The 22,275-nt window shown below is 41.9% G+C and overlaps 1 protein-coding gene across 1 annotated transcript in view; it reads left to right on the top strand.

Moving 5' to 3' along the window:
• Positions 1 to 2,162: 2,162 nt before the first annotated feature.
• The window catches only part of LOC149322687 (transcription factor Sp7-like), a 45,976-nt gene continuing 25,863 nt past the window's right edge, over positions 2,163 to 22,275 (top strand). The window contains exon 1 of the mRNA XM_089509040.1: positions 2,163 to 2,313. The gene's annotated coding sequence lies outside the window, so the exon portion shown is untranslated. The remainder of the gene's footprint in view (positions 2,314 to 22,275) is intronic.

Genomic DNA, 22,275 nt, shown 5'->3' on the forward strand with positions numbered 1-22,275 from the left:
TTTCATGCTCCCTCCATTATCTGACACCTGGAAAACCTTTACCTGGCTATAAGGTTGTCTCTAAGACTCTCTGTCCTCCACTGCTTTACTCAGGTATTGCAGACTCATGCCTGTGACCTCCCTCATTGAATCTAGCTATCTGGCATGTGGTTTTTTGTCTTTTCTAATGAGCCTTGCCTTCTCATGATCTGTTCAAACTATGGCAGCCACAACTTGATTATTTTGGTGCCAAGGGAGATTTCAGACTTGGTTTGTTCAAGGACCTATTTGTTTGTCTTTCTAGCTGTCCACAGTATCCTCAGCACTCTTCTCCAGCACCACATCTCAAATAAGTTGATTTTCTTTTTATCTGTTTTTTCACTGTCCAGCTCTCACATCCATATGTGGCAACAGGGAATTCTTAGTGAAGCTCAAAATGGAGAACATTTTCAAACTCTTCCTGGACAGGAGGTTGAAGTATAGGATATGTCCTGGAAAAGGAGGGTGGCTGGTTACTCTGCTCCTGGACAGTCCTGATTTCGCCTCCTTTTCTTCCTCCTGGTGCTTTCTTCCTTTTCATCCCTCTCTTTCCCCTTTATCCACTCTTCTCTTAAATCTGAGGGAAAAGGGGAAAAGAAAACTCAAATCTGGAGAAGCTGATGGCTCTTCTCCTCATTTTTCAAGAAAAATGGAGGACATTACAACTGTCAAAGCTAAAAGTACTCATGGCAATATAAATTAATGCTTCTTAGTCATGCTCAAAAGGGGATGACATTTTTGAATTTCTCCTGGACAGAAGGCTGAAATGTAGGACGTGTCTGGGAAAAGGTTGGTCACCCTGCTCCTGGACAGTCCTGATTCTTCCTCCTTTTCTTCCTCCTCCCAGTGGTTTCTCCCCTTTCTCCCCTCCCCTCTTAAAATCTAAGGAAAAGCGGGGAAAGAAAACTCAAAATCTGGAGAAGCTGAGGGTTCTCCTTTTCCTCCTCCTCTCCATCATTACTTTTGCTCAGGGGACCAGAGGTCATAACACCAAAATGTGGAACATTCAAGAAAAAGGGAGGACATTGTCAAAGCTCAAAACACTTCTATAAATGTACATTCATGCTCCTTAGTCCTGCTTCAAAGGGGAGGACATTTTGGAATCCCTCCTGGACAGAAGGCTGAAAGGGAGGACATGTCCTGGGAAAAGGAGGAGGCCTGGTCACTCTGCCCATTGTAAAAGCTTAGAACACTCACAGAAATGTCAAGTTGTGTTTCTTAGTCCTGCTCAGAATGGGAGGACATTTTGGAAGCCCCTCCTGGACAGAAGGTTGGAAGGGAGGACATGTCCAGGGAAAAGGAGGGCGCCTGGTCACTCTGCTAAGGGCCCATTGTAAAAGCTTAGAACATTCAGCCTAGCCATGTATAGTTGTGTTTCTTAGTCCTACTCCAAAGGGGAGGACAATTTGGAATCCCTCCTGGACAAGATGCTGAAAGAGAGGCCATGTCCTGGGGAAGAGTAGGATGCCTGGTCACTTTGCCCATTGCAAAAGCTTAGACCACTCAGCCTAGAAATGTAAATTTGTGTTTCTGAGTCCTGCTCAGAATGTGAGGACATTTGGAATCCCTCCTGAACAGAAGGTTGAAAGGCAGGACATGTTTGGCAAAGTCCTGGTGTCTCTTCCTCCTCCTCCTCCTCCTCCTCCCAGTGTTTTCTCCCCTCTTCTCTTAAAACCTGAGGAAAAGGGGGGGGGGGAAAGAAAACTCCAAATCTGGAGGAGTTGAGGGCTCTCCTTCTCCTTCTCCTTCTTCTCCTCCTTGCTTGCCTCTCCCTCCTCCTTCCTTGGCTCCCAGAGGGCCCTCAAAGGCTCCCAGACTGTAATTAGAGGGTGGATCCTGCAAGGCAGAGGAGCTCTCTTTCCCCTCACAAACCCCGTCCCTTCTCAACTCCACAGACCAACTCCTTTTCTTTCTCTTTCCCCCTCCTCCCTTTTTCTTTCTTTCTTTCTCTCTCTTTCTCCCCCCCCCCCCTTTTTTTTTTTTTGGCTTGCCTCTTTCCTTTCCCCCTCAGAAATCTGCTGCAAAGCCCTGAGGCTGGGACAGGGATGGCATCCCCATGGCCCCTGCTGCTGCTTGAGGTAATCTCTCTGCTTGAGAGACAGACAGACTGCGGTGGTCGTGGAGGACCTGGGCTTTGAGATATCTAGCCATATCTAGAGATAGACAGCTAGATATATATGCATATATATATATTTATATCTCCCACCAAGTGGAAGAAAGGAAAGCCCAAACGGCCGGCCAAGGTGGGGGGGAAGGAAGAGAAAGAGTGAGAGAGGAACAGAAAAAGAAAGACAAGTAAGGAGTGATTTATTTCTCTTGCAGCTACTTCCTCCTCCCCTTCTTCCCTGAACCTCAGCTTCTCCTCCTCTGGCCTTTCTGAGCTCTCCTCTGTCTAGCCTTCTAGATAATAATAATAATAATAATAATAGTGTAATTAGGGAAATGGTAATTGAAAGCACCAGGGATGACTGGAGATGGAGGTAAGTTGGCACACATCAAAAAGTCTCCCAAGAGACCAAGGATGGCTGAGTCTCCATTTTTCTGAAAATGTCCATGGTCGAGGGTTTTGATGTTGCTGTGTGTTGTGTGCCTTGGTTTCTGGTTTATGGCGAGCCTATCATGGGGTTTTCTTGGGAAGGTTTCTTCAGAGGGGGAGTCTTCCATTGCCTTCCCCTGAGGCTGAGAGAGTGTGACTTGCCCGAGTCACCCAGTGGGTTCTATATGGCAGAACATGGCAACCCTAAAACAACTCTATCATGGGGTTTTCTTGGGAAGGTTTCTTCGGAGGAGGGTTTGCCATTGCCTTCCTCTGAGGCTGAGAATGTGTGACTGTCCCAGAGTCACCCAGTGGGTTTCTATGGCAGGGGAAATGAGAATTTGAGGCACCAGGGATGACTGGAGATGGAGGTAAGTTGACACACACACACACAAGTCTCCTGGAGGTGTGGAGGGTAGCCAGAAGAGACCAAGGATGTTTGGGTCTCACTTTTTCTGAAAAAGCCCACTTGGATGTTCGAGGATTCTGTTGTTGTTGTTGTTGTTGTTGTTGTGTCTACCTTCAAGCCTTTTTGGACTTAGGGCGACCCCTATCACTGGGTTTTCTTGGCCAGATTTATTCAGAGGAGGTTTGCCATTGCCTTCCCCTGAGGCTGAGAGAGTGTGACTTGCCCAGGGTCACCCAGTGGGTCAAGGGATCTTGTAACACCTTGGAGACTTAATAAAAGAAAGAAAGAAAGAAAAGTTGGCCAGGTGAGTTTTGGATAGCCTTGAGCCTCTTTCCTCAGTTGATTCTTGTAGGTTCACTTTGTGAGGAAGGGATTGAGACTCTCTCTTTTCCCCTTCTTTGAAAAACCATTATTTCATTTCCGTGTGTATGTTTTTGCTACCCGTCCCTCCTTCCCTTGCCTTGATTAGAAGAACTAGCTACAAAGGTTTCCACAAACTGAAGAGGAGTTGTGTTGCAGAGAAATTGACTTGTTTTTGGTCTTAATTCCCCAGCCCTGCCTTTGGAGGGTGGCTTGAGAAATAGACTGGAGAAAACCAACTTCTCAGCCACTGGATTCGCAAATATTTAGGTTTCGGTTGAGGACAGAATCCCAGTTCAGGGCTATTTTCAGATTTGTATGGGCCGCAGATATTTTCTTCCTTCCATCCAGCTGTCCTGTTTACAATCTTGTGCCTATTAGAAAAGGAAAAGGAAAAGGAAAAATAAGACACAGACATGATGTGTGGGATTTGAGGGTTTGAAAGGGTTAAGTTGATAACTAGCCATTTTAATTAAAAATGAGACTAATGGGACTGGAAAATAAAATTGCCACTTCAAAAAGTGGCAAATTGTTTGAAGTTTGGGGTTGTTTTTTTTAAGAAAAAGAAAGAAAAAGCATTCTGAGCATACAGGATGGAAATAGGTGCATTAATAAGGTCATGTTCCACATTAAAGAAAAGCCCAGAGACAGACGCCACTTCCTTCAGGGTAAAATGCGCAGCTTTGGAAAACTGAAAGGTGGAAGCAATGGTAACTAGTAAAGTAGTGGGATTGGGTTGTGGTTGTACTAAAACAACAGGCAAGAATTTGAGTGTTAGATCATCTGACTGATCTGAGCAAGAGGACTTATATTTGCACCATAGAACTTGAGGTGTTTGTATATGTGTTTGTTTGTGTGTGCATGTATAGATGTAGATAGATATATGAATATATTTGACTGTATATGGGTATGTGTGTGGATAAATTGTATCACATGAAATGACAGGAAAAAAAGGTTAATCGAAGGTTTCCTGCATGTTTCAACATATGCATGCACAAACACACACAAAAAGGAGTTTCTGGGAGATATCACACAGCAACCTTCCCTCTGAATGTGTTGGACTATGGCCCCCATGACCCAGCATGGGAGTGATAGGAGTTGTAGTTTATCACATCCAGAATGTCCCAGGTTAGGGAAACAGGCACCACATAACACATGCAGGAGTTCCGTTATAGTTTGCATGATTATGTTAATATGTGAGTGTGCTGCAATGCATGATCTAATTGACTGAAACACCTTTCTGCCTACCTGATTTACAGAGACTGTTCTGAGGAATCCAAATAGTGATTGCTTCTGTAGAGTGCCTCAGAGTGTTCCAGTGTATTCTCTAACTAATATTTACAACAGCCTTATAAAGTAAGCTAGCATTATTTTATCCCCACTCTGCAGACAGGGAATTTAGGCTGAGAGAGGATGGCTTTCCTAATGCTGAGGTAAGATTTGAACTGGCGACTTCTTGGTTTGCAGCTCAGCCTCTTGCCCCTTTGATTCCACAAGCTCCCAGATGAAATAGATCATAAGATTTAATAGTGAAAGGTCCAAATGGGAATATAAAACAGCAGTGCTGAATGGGGAGCCTGCAGGCTGCATCCAGTCCATAAGGAGTTTATCACACTGGGGCTAAATTCAGCATTAAAGAGAGAGTAAAATGCATTTAAAGCATCCCGCAAATAAAGCAAAAATGGCAAGTAATTGCGCGAATGACTACCACACGCAATTGCGCAAATAAAGTGATATTAGAAATGCATTGGTGCTGAAATCTTGAAAGTAAAAAGATAAACCCTAATGCTTCTTTTTGACTACTTTAATGGCGGGTTTTGTGTGACGTCTTGTGAAATTGTTTTGTGTAATTACGCAATTTTCCCAGGATATTCACAGGATAAACTCCTGATCTCCTTCATATGGTAAACTCCATGTGGGTTGCATGGTATGTTTGTCTAAATTTGGCCATTCTTATTTCATTAGTGCCTGTAGCACCAGAGTGGTTTTTACTAGAAAGTGGAACTGTACCATTGCAGTTGAGCAATTATGTTTTGAATAGAAGCTGTTCACTGATTTTTTAGCTCACCCTCTATAGCCAATCTTTACCAGATTTATGTTCTTATGGGGAGAGTCCATAGCTCAGAGCATGTGCTTTGCAAACGGAAGGTCCCAGCTTCAATCCATGGCATCTCTAGGTATGACTAAGGCTGCTGCTACACTGCAGAAATAAAGCAGCTTGACCGCACTTTAACTTCCATGGTTCAGTGCTATGGAATTCTGGGAGCTGTAGTTTGGTGAGCCACCAGAGCTCTCTGGCAGGCCAGGCTGAATACTTCACAAAACTACAAATCCTAGAATTCCATAGCACTGAGCCATGGGAATTAAAGTGGTGATAACAGCCTAGGAAAGCATCTTACTTGAAGCCCTGGAGAGCAAGTACTTTCAGCCAGTGTCAATAATGCAGTGGTCAATGATCAAAGCTGCCCCTACTCATATGCAGACTAAGACTTAGGTGGTCAGGTGCCGGATGTGGTGTGGAGGGGGCATTGCTGGCTGCCCCGTGGCTGTGTGTTCTAGGTAGGCTGCCCTGCACCAGAGCTGGGGACAGTTACATTTTTCACTACAACTCCCCAAATTCCCAGCTAGTGGCTATAAGGAATTCTGGGAAGAATAGACCAGCCCCTTCCATCTGGGATAGTAGGGGATGTTGCCCAATCACTAGTGTTGAAGTGGGATAGAACTGCTAGTCTGGTCAGGTTCTGTAACTGGAATGGAGCGGTCAGCCATTTTGTCCTCCTCAGGCAACATAAATTTCTTCATTGGCTCCTAAGTCCAATCCAGTATGAAGCAGCTTCCTATGTTCCTATCTAGATATCGAGAACTACAATTCTAATGCATTTTTCTTTTAATTGCATGTTAATATACTGCTGTAATCTGCTTGGATTCCCTGAGATTAAGCAGAATACAAATAAATACTATTATTATTATTAATGGGCCCTTGAGGTTTGGTCCTAAGACACACACACACACACACACACCATGGATATCAAAACCCATGGATACTCAAGTCCCATTACATAAAGTGGCACAGTAAAATGGTATCCATTGTATAAAATGGTGAAATCAAGGTTTGCTTTTTTGGAATTTATATATTTCTAAAATATTTTAAAATGATGGATGCTTGAATCCATGGATAAAAAATCCATGGATATGGAGGGCTGACTGTATATTGAAATCAATTATGTTGGAGTAAGATCTCAGATAGACTAAACTGCCCTTGTTGCGATGAAGTTAGAGTAGCTATAGCTGATATAGTCCAAAATGGCTTTTCTCCATTGATCGATTCTGGTTAAATTTACCCACTGTTTAAGGAGGCCTTGCTTTAGTGGAGGCAAAGTGAAGTAGCTCCTCTTTGTTCTTCAAAGATTAAACCACATTCTCTGTAGTTATAATTCAAACTGAAATATCATGAAAAAAGCTCTGTCTCAACTATGCTGATTTTCTGACAGAAGACATTATTCTCTTTCCCATGTTTAGGAATAGTGTGGCTTTTAAAAAAATAGTAAACACGTGTGGGGAAACCATAGAACGAGAGGATGACATCTTTAGTTTTTCTTCCCCACAATCTCAATCCAGAATGGAGGGACTGCCTCCTATCAGTGCAAAGTTACTTTGAAGACAACAGCTTTCAGAATCCTTCAATCGGCATCATTTTGGTCATGCTGGCTAGGAAACTGGGTGCTGTTGCCCAGCAAAGTTATTTTTCTAAGGTCTGATCTGATTTATAATGGAAGGGGAAACTGCTATTTGGTGCTACTCATTTAAAAAATTTTGGTGATTGGGAAACCATCCCCTAGCACAAGGGGTTTGATTTGACATCTCTTTGGGGAAGGAGTGGGATGAGAAAAGAGGTGAGCCTACTCATTCCCAGCATGCTAATGGGATTGTGCCACATAGGAGTTAAGAGATATCTCAGAAGTGATGGTGTCAGATTCACTTTCATTTGCTTTCTTTGTCTTGTTGCTCTCAAAAATCAATGGGGTTCGGATGCCCCAGCCATGAGATGCATGAAGGCTTTCTGTTTTCTATAGCGACATTGCCACCAGCAGCCTGCATTGCTTTGACCATTGTGTGCATCTGCCTGGATGTGGCTGCAGTAGTTTTTGCTCTGCTATGGTAACTTCCCATTGAGTACTGTTGTCTGCATATTCTGGAATGCACTGCTCCCCAACTTGAAAATTTGTAGCATTTTTAAAGAACACAGCAGCGGCAGCAACTTAAGGGAGATATTAATGGTTCAGAAATGACCAGCCCACCCCTTTTTATAATTGACAGTTTTCTTAAGAAGCAAAAACCGGCACAGGTATTATGAAGAGAGGACAACGTGATTTTTAAGGCAAAAGCCTTTCTGATCAGAAAACTTTCATTACCAGGAATCACATAAATGTAGTAAATAAATGAAAATAATTAGATTAATTGCACACACACACACACACTCCAAATTTGGATGAAATACATACAAATACACACATACACACACAGACGGATACAGAATGCTATTTCTAATCATGCTATTTTTATTTGTGGATTTTTGTCTTCTGCCCTGGAAACTTATTGACTGAAAGAATAAAATATCTGTAATAATTACAAATAAAATAAAATGTCATTTTTTCCATCCTCATCTTTTCCCTTCCTCCTCATAACACTTGAACTTGGGATCATCCTATGAAATTGACTTGTAGGAGATTCAGGGTATATAAAAGAAAATATTTCTTTACATGATGTATAGTTAAACTATGGAATTCACTACCATAAAATGGCCACCAATTTGGACAGCTTTAAAAGAGTATTAGACAAATTCCGAGAGGACATGGCTGTGACTGGCTACTAGTCATGAGCCTTATATATTACCTCTAACTTCAGTGGCAGTATGCCTCTTTATACCAGTTTTTAGGGAAAACAAGCAAAAGGATGCTACTGTTCTCATGTGGGCTTCCCAGGAGAGTCTGGTGGTTGCCCATTGTGGGAACAGAGTGCTGGCCTAGATTGATCAGAGATGCCCAGTGCCCACTGGTTGCTGGTGAAGTTGAGGACAGGCTCACCAGAAACAAAGGCAAGGGCTCACCAGAGGGAGAAGCAAACAGAACCCAGCATACTCCTCTAGAAAATATAACTACATCTTAATGAATCCAGCAGCACCTTTAAGGCTAACTGGGAAGAAGAAGTTTCTGGCATAAGCTTGTGTGGATTCCATCCACTTGATTAGACTGAAGCTGCTGCCAGACTGCAGAATTAATGCAATTTGACACTGCTTTAACTATAATGGCTCCATCCTATGGAATCCTGGTATTTGTAGTTTGTTGTGGCACCAGAGTGATCTGACGGAGAAGGCTAAATATCTCACAAAACTACAAATCCCAGAAGTCCATAGCACTGAACCATGGCAGTTAAAGCGCTGTCAAACTGCATTATTTCTGCAGTGTAGATGCAGCCAAAGTCCACAAAAGCTTAAACCCCAAATTTCTTCTTCCTAACTAGTCTCAGAGGTGCTACTGGATTCTTTTATTCCTTTTTATGCTGAAGCAGACTAGCACATCTATCTCTTTGCATACTAAGCACTTGCCACTAGTAGTTGGGAGGCTGTGGTAGAATCTGTAAGCTGTCCAAACAGTAGGATATACTTGCCTGTGGTCTGATGCAACAGGTCACCTGATTCCTGTTCTCTCCTAGCTATATGGTGAATCCACTCTGGATTTTAGCCTTAACCTTAAAAGGTTCTGGAGCTTTTTTGGAAGTTAGAATACTGCCCCATGGATAGCTCCTTTAAAGTTTGGACTAAAACTCAGAACACATTGACTGTCGCCTGACATGGAAGCCTCCAGCTACCAGTAGTTGTTCTTATTTTCTTGTGATACATGTGTGCAACTGTTTCCTGGATGTAGCTTCTGTGTGAGGTTTATTTGAAAGCAGGGAAGGAAATGTAGTGGTGGTGATTTCATCTGCCCTTCCAGTGCATTTTGTTATTAGATAACTTTTGAGAGAGATCTTCAGGCACAATTACAATACATTATTTTGTTGCAGGTGCTATGGTCTAGATGGTATGGTCTAGGTTGATAAGGGGGGGAATGGATATGGGAGTTGTGAAACCTGGGTGGTGGTATGGAAATAAATATCCAGAGTGTTCTCACTTGCTGGACAAGGCAGAGAAAACTAGGCATTATCTGCCCTGATTCTATGGACTGAAAGGGGAAATTTTGATTTAAAGGAGTGAGAAGCCATGAGAGTCTTGTGATCTCCTATCTGTTTGGGGGCAAAATAAAATTGGGTTAGCATCATGCTTAAACTCTATTCTGAGGCTCACACTGGCAGGATGGAAGAGAACTGCCAGTGTAGCTCAAGATGGAAATTAAGTGATTTAAAGGTTTCTGTGAGCCCAAACTATGCACCCACCAAGGAGGTTGCCCAATGTGTCCCCGAATAACTAACAGTTTTGCCTCCGTCAGCTGCTATTGGGGTCACACCATTTCCCCTACTTTCTGCATAAGGTGTATTGGAGTGTTCCATCTTCCTTTCCTGATAACAGAGACTAGCAAAATGTGTGTGTATTTGTTTGTGCCTTCAGGTCCCCTGTTGACTGATGGCAACCCAATACATTTCATGTTATTTTCTTAGGCAAGGAATACTCAGAGGTGGTTTTGCTAGTTCTTTCCTCTTAAAATTAGTTTACAGTCCCTCCCATTCATTGGCCATCTCCCATCCAAGTAGTAACTCTCCCTCAAAAGGACTGCCTGGAGGCATCTTTGCATGAACCACTACTCCAGGAGATGCTTTTCGTTAATCAGATACAGTATCTTTGGGAGTGAAATGTGTCTCCAGTTTTAGTTTAGAAAACAAAAGCTTGCTTCCTTTATCAGATGTCTGTGAAACTATGAGTTGCCTTCTCTGCCAGGGCTTTGCCACTGAGTGGTTTATCCTTTAGTTTGTATTTTAGTAATTAGTCATTGTGCTGGCCAAAGTGAGGACAGGAACTGAGGAAAGCTATTCTGGAAGCAAGTCCTGCTACCATTCAGGAGCGTTTAGTTCTCAGCTAAATATTAGGCTGTTCATTAGTTGTGCTTTTTTTATCCACTAATTAATTGCCATTACTGTTCCTGGCATAGTACAAGGACAAAGTTTGATGGGCCCCTGCCCAACATTGCCATATGCCTTCTGTGGGTCTTTGCTGACAGGTCCAGTGCTTTACAGCAATCATTGAATCACCCAGAAGATGTCGCCCATGCTTATGTCGCTAGACAATTCCTGCTTATTGGCATTGAAATGATTAACCTGTGTTGTTGTTGATATAGTGGCATTCTTGTGGCAGCCACCATGGAGATGCCCCTTGCAACAGCGTCAGTGGTTTGAGCGTTGGACTGTGACTCTGGAGAGCAGGGTTTGAATCACTCCTCAGCTATGAAAATCCACTGGGTGAACTTAGGCAAGTCACACTCTGTCAGCCTCAGAGGAAGGCAAAGACAAACCCCCTCTGAACCAACCTTGCCAAGAAAACTCCCACCTTAGGGTTGCCATAAGTCAGAAATTATTTGAAGGCACACAACAACAACAACAACAACAACAAATCTACAACATGATGTCTATAATGTGATTGTCATGCACATCACCAATGTCTCGTGCATCTCCACACAATGTTTAAAATTCCTTCCTAATTTACTTTCTCCTATTTTCTCCCACCCACCCCCCTTTTCTTGGAGCAAAGTGTAACACTGCGTGCTGTACTTCAGCTTTATCCCAACTTTCTCCTGATGTGTCCCTTATAGAAATGCTAAAACATGAAAAAGCTGAAAACCTAATAATAAGAAAAAATACAATTAAAAAACTTATTTGATTTAAATGCCACTTGAATTTTTAAAAGTGAAAAAAATCATTTTAAACACATAACCATAAAGTTTAAAAAACACATTCCCCCTGTAAGCAGTTAATTACTACACACCCTTTTTAATAGAAAGGACATTGATTGCTGGCATAAAGAGAACAGAGAGGTGGCCTATCTGGCTTCCCATGGAAAGAAATTCTACAGTCTGGGAGCAGCCACTGAGAAGGGTCTCTCCTGTGTCTCACGAGATTTGCCTGAGATGGTGGTGGGATCAAGAAATAAAAAACCTCTCTTGAAGATCTTAAAACTCCAACAGCTTCATATGGAGAGACATGGTCTTTCAGATAATCTTGATCTAAAAGGTGTCTGGAGCATTATACCATATATACTTGATTATAAGTTGATCTCGTTTATATGTCGAGGGAAGGTTTGGGGGCCAAAATTATGGATTTTCATATAACCTATGTATAAATTGAGGGTAAAACTTAGGGGCATGTGGCAAAGAATGTAAAGGATGAAGAAAAGGAAAACAATGCCAAAGAATGCCCCTATTTTCCCGCTCAGGCATTCAAAAAGGTCAGTAGTGGCACTGCAGTGAAGAGAATAGAGGAGGTCGGTGCTCCTTTTAGGCTCTGTTGGAATCCTTTTCGCTACTCTACTCAGAGAAGGAGATGGCTGCTATTTTGATAAGTGTTAAGATACAGTACTTGCATGGATAAGTAGAACCAAGGATTTTCGGGTCAATTTTTTTTATTAAACGTTCTAGACTTATACATAAGTATACAAGAGTAGGTCATGACTAGCACTTTGACTTGTGCATAGAAACAAATTGATAGCCAGTGAATCTATTTCATTAAGGGAGTTGTATATATGTTTCAACAAAGGACTTCTATGTTGCCTGCAATCTGATTTTCTTTACCATCCTCTCATTCACATGAGTCCTGTGCTCATCTGCTGTGAAGGTTCTCCCATTCTCACAAAGCATAATTTGAGTAGCAGAGGAGGGCTGCAAAGCAAGGATCTGATCCACTAATATTGTTCATCTCACTGGTAGACGACAAAAGTTGCTCAATAAAACTCACCCTCCATTTCCTTCTTGCTTTCCAAGGCTCAGTAATCCTTGTTCTGCTTAACAACTGTGCATATGCCTTCTAAAGCTAATATTATTATAATATTACAATATAATAATATAACAATATAACAATAAAAAGAACATGGTAGAATATGCAACAAAGGTAGTAGTAATCTTTTTGCTGGCTTCTTTCTTTTTATACATTTCATCTATTTAACACTTAACAAAACATTTTCATTTCTTTCAGAAAGACTAAATACATTATAACAAACAAATTCCTGTGTCCAAGTGTGTTTAGAATTGATTTCTCCAAAATTTCATAATGTGTCCAGGAGTTCAGTTTTTTAGCAAGCAGTTTACAAAGACGAGTCACCTCAATCTGTGGTCCTCTTAGATGGACTTTTAGTTGCTGACATACCCAAAGGTATATCCTCCAACCATCCTGATTTAGCAGGGACAGTCCTGATTAATCCTCTGTTGCCTCACATTTTCAGCTACTTTTAAAATGTCACAGTTTTGTTTTCCTTCTTTCACTTTCCCCTTTGTCCTCAGCTTACCTCAGTTGCTGCAAACTGACTTCAAAGTGCAGAAATAGTTTGCCCTCCTTTATATCAGCAGGGGAAAAGGATAGGACAGAATCTTGCTCTTCCCAAGAGGCTCAGGCAAAAGCAAACTGCTGCAGTTTTTCCTAGTCGTGTGTTTTTCCTTATTAATAACTTTTGTCATCTTGACCACACTCTGATGTCGCTTGGCCACACTTGTCCTCTTTTCCACCTTTTAACATTTTAAAAACAGCTTTAAAAAAGTAGAATGACAAAAATTAATCAGGACTATCCCTACTAAATCATGACAGTTGGAGGAGATAAACGCTGTCTCTAATTCTGTGTGTGTGTGTGTGGGGCAAACAAAGTGCCAACATGCTTCTTATCCTTGTTGCCATTTCCTGTTTGCTGAATCTTTGCACCCAACCCAGAAAGAAAGGGTTGCAAAGTCAATGGAGGGTGCTTGACTACTTTTCATGCATGGGTCACTGCATATTTGCTTAGAGAGAGCAGGACAGGCAGTGACAAAATGAAAGAGGGAAAGCAAAGAGATCAAAAGGGGGTCCGGAGGTTTAAAGTGTCTTTCCTGCTAAGCTATGAGCCTTGCAGTGTGCCCAAAGAAGGTGCCGCATGCAGCAGGGAACTAGGCACTAGTGTTTAGGTAAAGGATATATATATATTTTAAAAAGCAAATGTCTTGCCAGTTTTAAAATTGTCCCTGTTTTTATTTGGGACAGATAAAAGGAGATGCTTCTTCACACAATACATGGGAAAACTGTGGAATTCTCTGCTACAAGAAGCAGTTGGTATGACTGTCAACTGGAGGTCGTTAAAAGGGGATTGGACAAATTGGAAGATGGGGTTATCAGTAGCCATTGGTCAGGATAGTGATATGTGTGTGTGTCTATGTATTCAAGTAACCCCATGAATTTCTTGGGTTTTCTTAGGCAAGGAGTACTCAGAGGTAGTTTTTCCCATTCCTTACTCTGAAATATAGCCTACAGCCATGGTGGTGAACCTGTGGCCGTCTGTGGCACCTGAAGCCATTTTTGAGAGTACACGGAGGGAGGGGAAGAGGAGGAACAGGCTTTTATTAAACCAACCAACAAACAAGAGCCATCCCTATGGGGGAGAAGCCTCACTGCTGCTCACTGAAACCCAGAAGTGATTGGATATTCTGAAGAAAATGTCTTATTATTTGCCCTCACATTGGTTCCAACATATGACACTTATGAATGAAAGACCTCCATGAGCCCCTGTCATCAACAGACTTGCTCAGGTGTTGCAAACTGATGAAAAGAGGGATGTACATTCCAGTGTCCACCAAAGTTGCTGCAGTGTCAAGGGCAGCTAGGGTTGGTTTCGAGATGCAGATATAAATTCCTATGAACAGTTCAGCTAGAAAATGTCTCCCAAGATTATATTTAGGCTTTGTTCTTTTTTTCTTTCTTGCATTTTATCCTGCATTGATATCCTCAGACAAAAAAGAAGGGGGGTGAGAAAGACTTAGAGTAACTTATATATAATCAGTTTTTAACATTCAATCCTTTCCAGAGACTTACAGTCAAAAAAATAAAGGTGACAAAGAGGAACAGGGGAGAAGGAGCAAAATGAGCCTGTAAAATTCTGGGATAGTAGTACAGTGGACTATATCACTTCAGACAGCAGGGGAAGTGTGCAATTTTTGAATGGTCTCCTGCATATAAAAATAAACACATAACTCCCTGTATGTTTAAAACAGAAACTAGCACCTAAGGAGGAAAGGTTCACAGCCCAGCCGTTTCATTGTTGTGCTAGTCTTCCATTCACAGGGACAGTTTGTTTTGTTTTTTAAGAAAAGGGAAAAATTTTAACATCAGTTCCCTTATTTGGCAAGGTGCTGTTCATTCTGCCATGTCAGAACTTTCCCCACTTTATTCTGAGGAATGTATGGACTACTTTGAACTTGCCTTCCTGAAAGGTTTAAAGATATGATGGGGGCAGCTATTCCTTTGGAATGCTTTGGGTAAATGATAGCCCATCTAGTCAGCAGAGCCATCTCAAAATCTGTTAGTTGAATCAAAGGGCATGATGGCTGCTCTTAATCTATGAAAAAGACTGTATTTTCATCTCAAACCTTCAACTGTGGTGTTGGAACAGTGCCCACCACCACATTTGAGGACAGCAGGCTATGTTAGCAGGTGCAGGGCAAACACACTTTTGTCTTCCAAAAAATGGCAATATTGTGGAATATTGTGCCATTTGCCTCACTTTGCCTAATGATAGGGCTGGCCCTGCTACTTAAGGGGACACTCCCCCCCCCCTTTAAATACTGTCGTTAAAACAGAGGGTTGTGGTTTAGAAAATAATATGGAAGGAATTAGAATTGTGCACTTAAGTGTCCTGTGTCTTTTTTCACTGGATTTGGGAGATGTGATTGGTGCTATGTTAAAGTTGTAGGCATATATCATTGTGCCAGTTAGATAAGAAATAGAAATCATAAGCAAGGGCATTTCTCTCGAAGTGAAAAGCAAGTGTATTTTTCAAAGAAAAGTAAATAGTACCTTTTAGTACTTCACTTATTCTGGCCAGTACAGGTCATATGCTAAGTCAAGTGGGTTTTATTTCCTGGCTGGGTTTTCCCGTGTTAGAGAGGATTACTTTTTGGACTGCAACTCAGAATCTCCACCCAACATAGGGATTTGGGATTCTGTGAGTTGTAATTTTAAAAAGTAATATTCCTGAACTGTTCTCTAGACAGATGCAAGTGAGAGGGGAACCTCCAATTCCTGTCAAATGGATAGACCTAGGTCATCCACATTTTCTTAATTTTTTACATTTTAAATTTGATTTTTAATCTACTTGCAGGTAGAAGGACATTTTCTCTGAAATGAAATTGATTAGCAGCATATTTATTGGGGAGGTGTTTTTACTGGTTTAGAGCATGCCTTCTGCCGTTATTTGTTTGGCTTATTTGCTACCATAGTCATCTTATAATAAATTTGCTCTCTGCTCGTGCACACTGTACTCTTAGTTATACAGGCTGATCAGATTTGGAAGCTAGTATTTTAGGAAGGAAAAAAAACTTTGGGAAGAGGAGAACCAGCATTGTGTAGTGGAGACCAGAGTTCAAATCCTCACTCGGTCATGAAAACCCACTGGGTGGCCTTGGGCAGGTCACACACTCTCAGCCTTAGAGGAAGGCAAAGACACTCACACCCCTAAACAAATCCAGCCTATAAAATCCTGTGATAGATTTACCTTAGGGTTGCTCTAAGTTGGAAATGACTTGAAGACACACAACAACATTTTGGGAAGAAGACACTTTTTAATCCCTTCCATCTTTCCTCAATATCGTTATATTCATTCTTCCTGAAAGTAACTTTTCAAGGGAAAGCATTAAAACATGCATTCTGAAGAAGCAACAGTCCAAGCAGGGCTAGGCTCTGCTATATTTACGAATGGGTAGTTTGGTTTTTATTTCATCACGTAGCATCTTAAACACTAACAATTTATAAGGCATAAGATGTTGTGGACAGCAGCACACTTCATTAGATCTGCTCCTGATGTCTACAAAAGCTCATGATTCTTTAATATGATTATTTTGTTATTTTTGTTGCAACAGACCTACACAGTTCCCTCATCCCCAAACTTTCTTCACATGCAACATAAAGACCTGTTAAACCATTATTTTTACTCACTTCTTGGTAGTCCTATTAAGCGATTGCCTATACACATCCTATAAACGGTTTTCACTCACCATATTTGAATAGCACCGTTAGTCACACTATACTTTTGCTTTTCTGGGCAAACTGTGCCTATAGTTATTCTTGACTTTTATTATGTATCTTTATGTTTCTCTTTGATCTTCATCAAGATATTACCTAAGAGTACAGCTTTCATTTAGCCACTTAAATAGTCCCCTCTCTCCTTTTGTCAAAGGAGCTGGCAGTAGCTGCTGTAGCATCCATGGCTAATTATTCAAAAGTGATCTCAATCAGAGGTTCTTTTGTTAAGTAACTTTGTTCCTTATAATCATTAACAAAATCATCTTTAAAAACATGAAAAAGGGGGAAAACTATCATGGACTCTTTTTAATGAACATGGGGAATGTACAGCATCATTGTTGTTTTTAAAAAATCTCAAGCTTATGGTTCTATGGAATTCACTTCTGCATGATTTTGAGTTATATTTTAGAGGAAGGAACTAGTAAAACTACTTCTGAGTATTCTTTTCCCAAGAAAACCATATAAAATCCATGGGGTTGCCATAAATTGACAGGTGACTTGAAGGCATATACACACACACAATATACTTTCCCTGGATAACTCTTACCAAGAAAACTGTAGGGTAGGATTACCATAAGTCAGTGACATAACAACAACATTATAAAATATTTTGCCAAGGAGGCCACCAATTCTGTGGAAAATAATTGCCTGTTTGATCTTTAATCTCAGGAGACTGACTACTGTCTCAAGAGACCTGATTTATGGAAATGGCAATGAGTAAATCTATGGAAAGACATTGATCAAAATTCCATTTTGTTTGCTGGATTGTTTAGCTCATCCCATCCTCTTGTTTGTCTTGACTGAATTAGAATGGCTGGAGTGCTGCATAATTCTGTCTACTAGGATGCAAAACCTTTCTTTTTCCACAACAGTAGCTTGTCCCCCCCCTTCCTCCCCCACAAGGCCTCAGGGTGAGCTGTTTTTGAAGTGGAAGGGAGTTTCCATAACAATTTGCGATAAAGGCACAAAGGTCAGCTCTCCAATAGCAGGGGTGGGGGGAGTAAAAAGGTTTCAATGGTGTAGCACATGGGCCTTAGATGCACATGATATTTTGTTGTTCCCGTGTGCCTTCAAGTCGGTTCTGAGTCAGTGAACCTATGACAGGATTTTTTTCAGCAAGATTTATTCAGAAGAGGTTTGCCCTTAACTTCATCTACGTTTCTTCCTTTACGCTTTGCCCCACACCTTCCAACAGGCTTCCATGTCTTAGCAGGGATTCAAGTCCAGGCCTCCCAGCATCTTAGTCCAACATTCAAACATCTATATCATGCCGATTTTTATTTGATATTACAGTCCTCAAATAATGGAGCAGGTCATTTTCCCCTGTGCTTTGGTCCAGTTCAGCATTGACAGTCTTCTGTGTCCCGACAAGCAGCAACTGGTAATTCCACCCTTTTTCTGAGAGTGTCTTCTGGTTCACCTTTCTTTTGATTTCTTTTGGTGGAAAGCTCCCGGCTGTTTAGGAGGTCAAAGGCCAAAATGCAGGTGTGAGCCTTTTCTCCTCATCCCGCACCCCATCCTAGGCACATCTCCCTTTGATCTTTCTAGTGAATTTCCCAGCACAAAAAAAATCTCAAGGAATTCCTGTAGGAGCAATGATACTCCCCATTTATGTGAGTGTTTTACAAGCACTATGTCATTGGGTTTCTCGGCTCATGGGTCACAGACCAAAAGGGAGTCAACAGGATGTGAATTAGGATGGCAGTTGTATTACGTTTCTCCCAGCTCCTTTGACTGTGAGAATTGAACAAGGTTTTTCAACAACAAGAGCAACAACAACGACAGATCTAGATTCTAGGCAAGGGTGGGGATTCGCCCTTGTGTTTGCCATACTGAAAACTGAAAAGGGTTCCTGTACCTTTAATGGTTGTGTAGCAGAGGAAATTTCAGCAGGTTTTGCTTGTCACAAAACCAGGTAACATGCAACACCTACTGATATACTCTGAATGGCTGCCCTGCCCATTATTTATTTATTTATTACTACTCTGTTAACTTACCTGTAATTACACAGAATAAGGAAACATAAAACTGCCATGAAAAATGGCAAAATTCAAATATTCCCCCTAGCAGTGGAATATTTTAGTCCTGATACTTATTGATATAACCTGCCTAAATACTCTAAAGGAACCAGATGCCATCTGATCTTGGGAACTAAGTAGGATCAGCCCTAGTTAGTATTTGGATGGGAGACAACCAACAAATACTAGGTGCTTTTATATTTTATAGGAAGGAACTGGTGAAATCACCTCCAAGTAAGGCACACAATAACAAGAAGAAAACCTTATAGGGCCATCTTAAATTGACAGGTGACTTTAAAAAGGTAGAAGTAAAGCTTTCCCCTTTGACAGGATTGCCTAGTCATGACTTAAATGTGCACACACACACACACACATAAATAGAAGGGAATCTGAGTTTTTAAAAGTTACTTTTTGGATTAATTGCTTTTTTCTCCAAACTGTAATTTCAGAGTCTTGGGCGGGATACATACCGCCATATAGTACGTATTGTATACGTACTAGGGTTAGGAAGGGGCAGTGCTTCCGCACCCCCCTAACCCTAGTACGTATGCAATACGTACAAGATGGCGGCACCCCTTCCACATGGGCGCCGCCATCTTTATGTACTGGACGCATAGCGTCCAGACGTGTCGCGGCGCCTATGACGTCGCGAGTCCGCGCCAGGCGCCTCGCGACGTCATAGAGGCGCCGCAAGAAGAAGCTCCGAAATGGAGCTTCCTTTTTGCTCCGCGCGGGAGCCGCGCGGTTTGACTGCTGCAGCTCCCGCGCGGAGCAAACGGCGGCGGCGGGGAAGCGCCGCAAAGCGGCGGTTTGTATCCCGCCTTGGAATCTGGTCACCTTGAAGAAGACCTAATCTTAAGAGCTGTTTCTCATACAATGTTTTCCTGTACTGAAATGATTTATTTATAAGACGTGTAAATTATCAAGAAATCAACATTTTGAGAAGCTAATCTGCCCCATTCTTAACACATTTATAAAAATACAACAAAAGCTCAGGTTTTGCAGCGACTTGTATTACATACACTTCAAGGAGATAATAATGTAAAGGTATCACAACACTTCCAGGCACCAACAAGATACAACAATTCATGATGGGCTTCTGGTGTTTTTTTATCACCTGTTGTTGTTGTTGCTGCTGCTGTTATTGTTGTTGTTGTGTACCTTCAAGTTGTTTCCAACTTCTGCTGACCCTAAGGTGTTTTCTTGGCAAGATTTGTTCAGAGGGGACTGCCTTTGCCCTCCTCTGGGCCTGAGAATGTGACTTGGCCAAGGTCACCCAGTGGGTCTCCATGACTGAGCAGGGATTTAAACCCTAGTCTCCAGAGTCAGAGTCCAACACTCAAACCACTAACCATACTGGCTGTCTCCCAGCTAGGAAATGAGTATCACTCCCACCCAGGAAGTTGTCATCTGTATCACAGAAAACGGTAAGGAGACAAGCTCCATGTGCTCTGAGATGATCAATTGTTTGTTAGAATAGTTCTTTTAGAAAGCCCAACATGTTTCAGCCTCAATAAGAATGGGTCTTTTTCAGGGATTGAAACCAAAATCACTTGAGTTGAGAACACTCTAGTGTTCCCCAGTGATCAACTCCAGTGATTTTGATTTGAATCCCCGAAAAAGACCCATTCTTATCTAAAAATCTATCTAAAATTGTACATAGGAGGATGCCACCATCCTATCAATATTTTGAAATTATGGGCCAAGATAGACTGGCAAAAAACACTGACTCCGAGGTGGGGGCGTGGCATATGCATGGCGCATGCACCGATTCTGCCCCCAAGTTGGCATCATGCCGCCCCACTGATCACACAGCAGGCAGCATCATGGTGTTTCTGCATTGCAGCGTTTACACATATTACACCACAGAAACGCCAAAAAACCACCACCATGGTGTGGCTAAGGCACCTTTTTCCTGGTGGAAAAAGGAGTGGCTTTCTGCTGCTTCTTTTTGCACCACGAAAATGCTGGGTGGGAGTGTAGCATGTGGTTGCCGCAGCCCCAACCCAGCGATCAAAGGAGTGGCATTAAGCCACTATTTTATGGCCATCTGCTTTGACCCTATGTATGTTTTAATTAGGCATTGGTAACACTAGTGGTTCAGTTCTGACAATCTGTCAAACCTAGCAATTAACCAAATTCAGAAATTCAAGCTTCAGTAGCTAAAACTCAGAAAATCTTTATTCAGTAAGTATAGGTTACTATTACTAGAGACATTCATTGTCAGAACTGAACAGCAAGCATTAGCAATGCCTAATTCAAATACACATAATTTCAAAATATTGGCAGGCTAGTTATTCATCACATACTCAAAACAACGTTGGTTCTCTCCTTTCCCATACAGCCCTCTGCCCTTCTTGTTCTTCCATTCAGTTTCTTCCCAGCTGAATTATCTTGGGTGTTTTGGTCTATGCTTGCCACCTCTACTTTATCACACCACCTGTATGATAACCATTCATGCTTTACTTCATATCCCATCACCATACCTCAGCCTGCCCCTAAATTTATGGCAAGCAAGATGCAAAAGCAGCACGTGATAAATGCATCCAACCTCATCTGATTGTGGAAGCTAAGTATATACCTGTTAGTACTTGGAAAGGAGAGCGCCAGAGAATAATACCATGAATCTCAAGGCTGGATAAAGAGGGAATTCTGACTGATGCCCTGGAGAGCCACTGCCAGACTGAGCTGATGTTACTGGGTCAGATGGGTCAGTGGTTTCAGTATTTTTATTGTTGTCCTGTGCTTTCAAGTCAACTTCTGCTTAGCACAACTCTAAAGCAGAGCTGTCACAGATTTGTTCAGAGTGAGTCTGCCCTTGGCTTCCTCCACAACTGAGAGAGTGTGACTTGCCCAGACTGATCCTGTGGGTTTCCATGGCTGAGCAGAAATTCAGAGCCAGGTCTCCCAGAATCCTAGTACAGCACTCAAATCACTACACCATGCTGACTCTTCTCATAGTATACATTAACTTTCTATATTCCTAAATTACACCAGAAGACCTCTATGGATGAAAAAGTCTCACTGCCAAAAAAATCCCTCTCCCCACTTCCTGGAGAGCCACGAAGAACTTTGTGACTTGGGGCAGGGCTAAAACAAAGCTTGGGAAAAGTAGTTTATGTGGCAAATGGTGGCTAGGAGATTCTGATGTTGTAGTCCAAAACAGAAAGTTTCCCAATCTCTGGGCTAAATACATCAGCACTCAGTACCTGTATTGTTAGCTTTAAGTGTTGACTTCAAGCTAAATAAGGCTAAAGCAGTGACAGAAACTAGGTAGAATCAATTACATTTGAATCTGATTAAGACCAATATTGGATGGATGGATGGCTATCGGTCAACATTTCATGATGAACTCAATTCCAGAATTAAGTTATTAACTTAGGGGTCAAACATACTGGCAACCTGGAGCGGCCTCTGGCCTTTCTAGCCCTAATCATCCCCTGATTGTCCCAGGACCACTGAAACCAGATGTCATGGTCCTGAAGCTGGCTGCTACCATGATCCTAAATGGGCCACCGGCGAAGAGTGGGTTTTGCCGTTCATTTTCTGGCTGGCTTCGGACCGCTTTAGGCAGCCACAGAGCAGCTTTCGGCCAATCCGGGGGCATGCGTCATTTGCACATCACACCCCCGAACTGGTGGAAAGCTGCACTTTTTGGCCCATGTGTTTTGGACCTATGGTAAGTTACTATTTAGTTA

The sequence above is a fragment of the Sceloporus occidentalis genome, unplaced genomic scaffold (assembly GCF_023333645.1).
Source record: "Sceloporus occidentalis isolate IW3139 unplaced genomic scaffold, rSceOcc1.0.p SCAF_1, whole genome shotgun sequence".
NCBI classification, from domain to species: domain Eukaryota; kingdom Metazoa; phylum Chordata; class Lepidosauria; order Squamata; family Phrynosomatidae; genus Sceloporus; species Sceloporus occidentalis.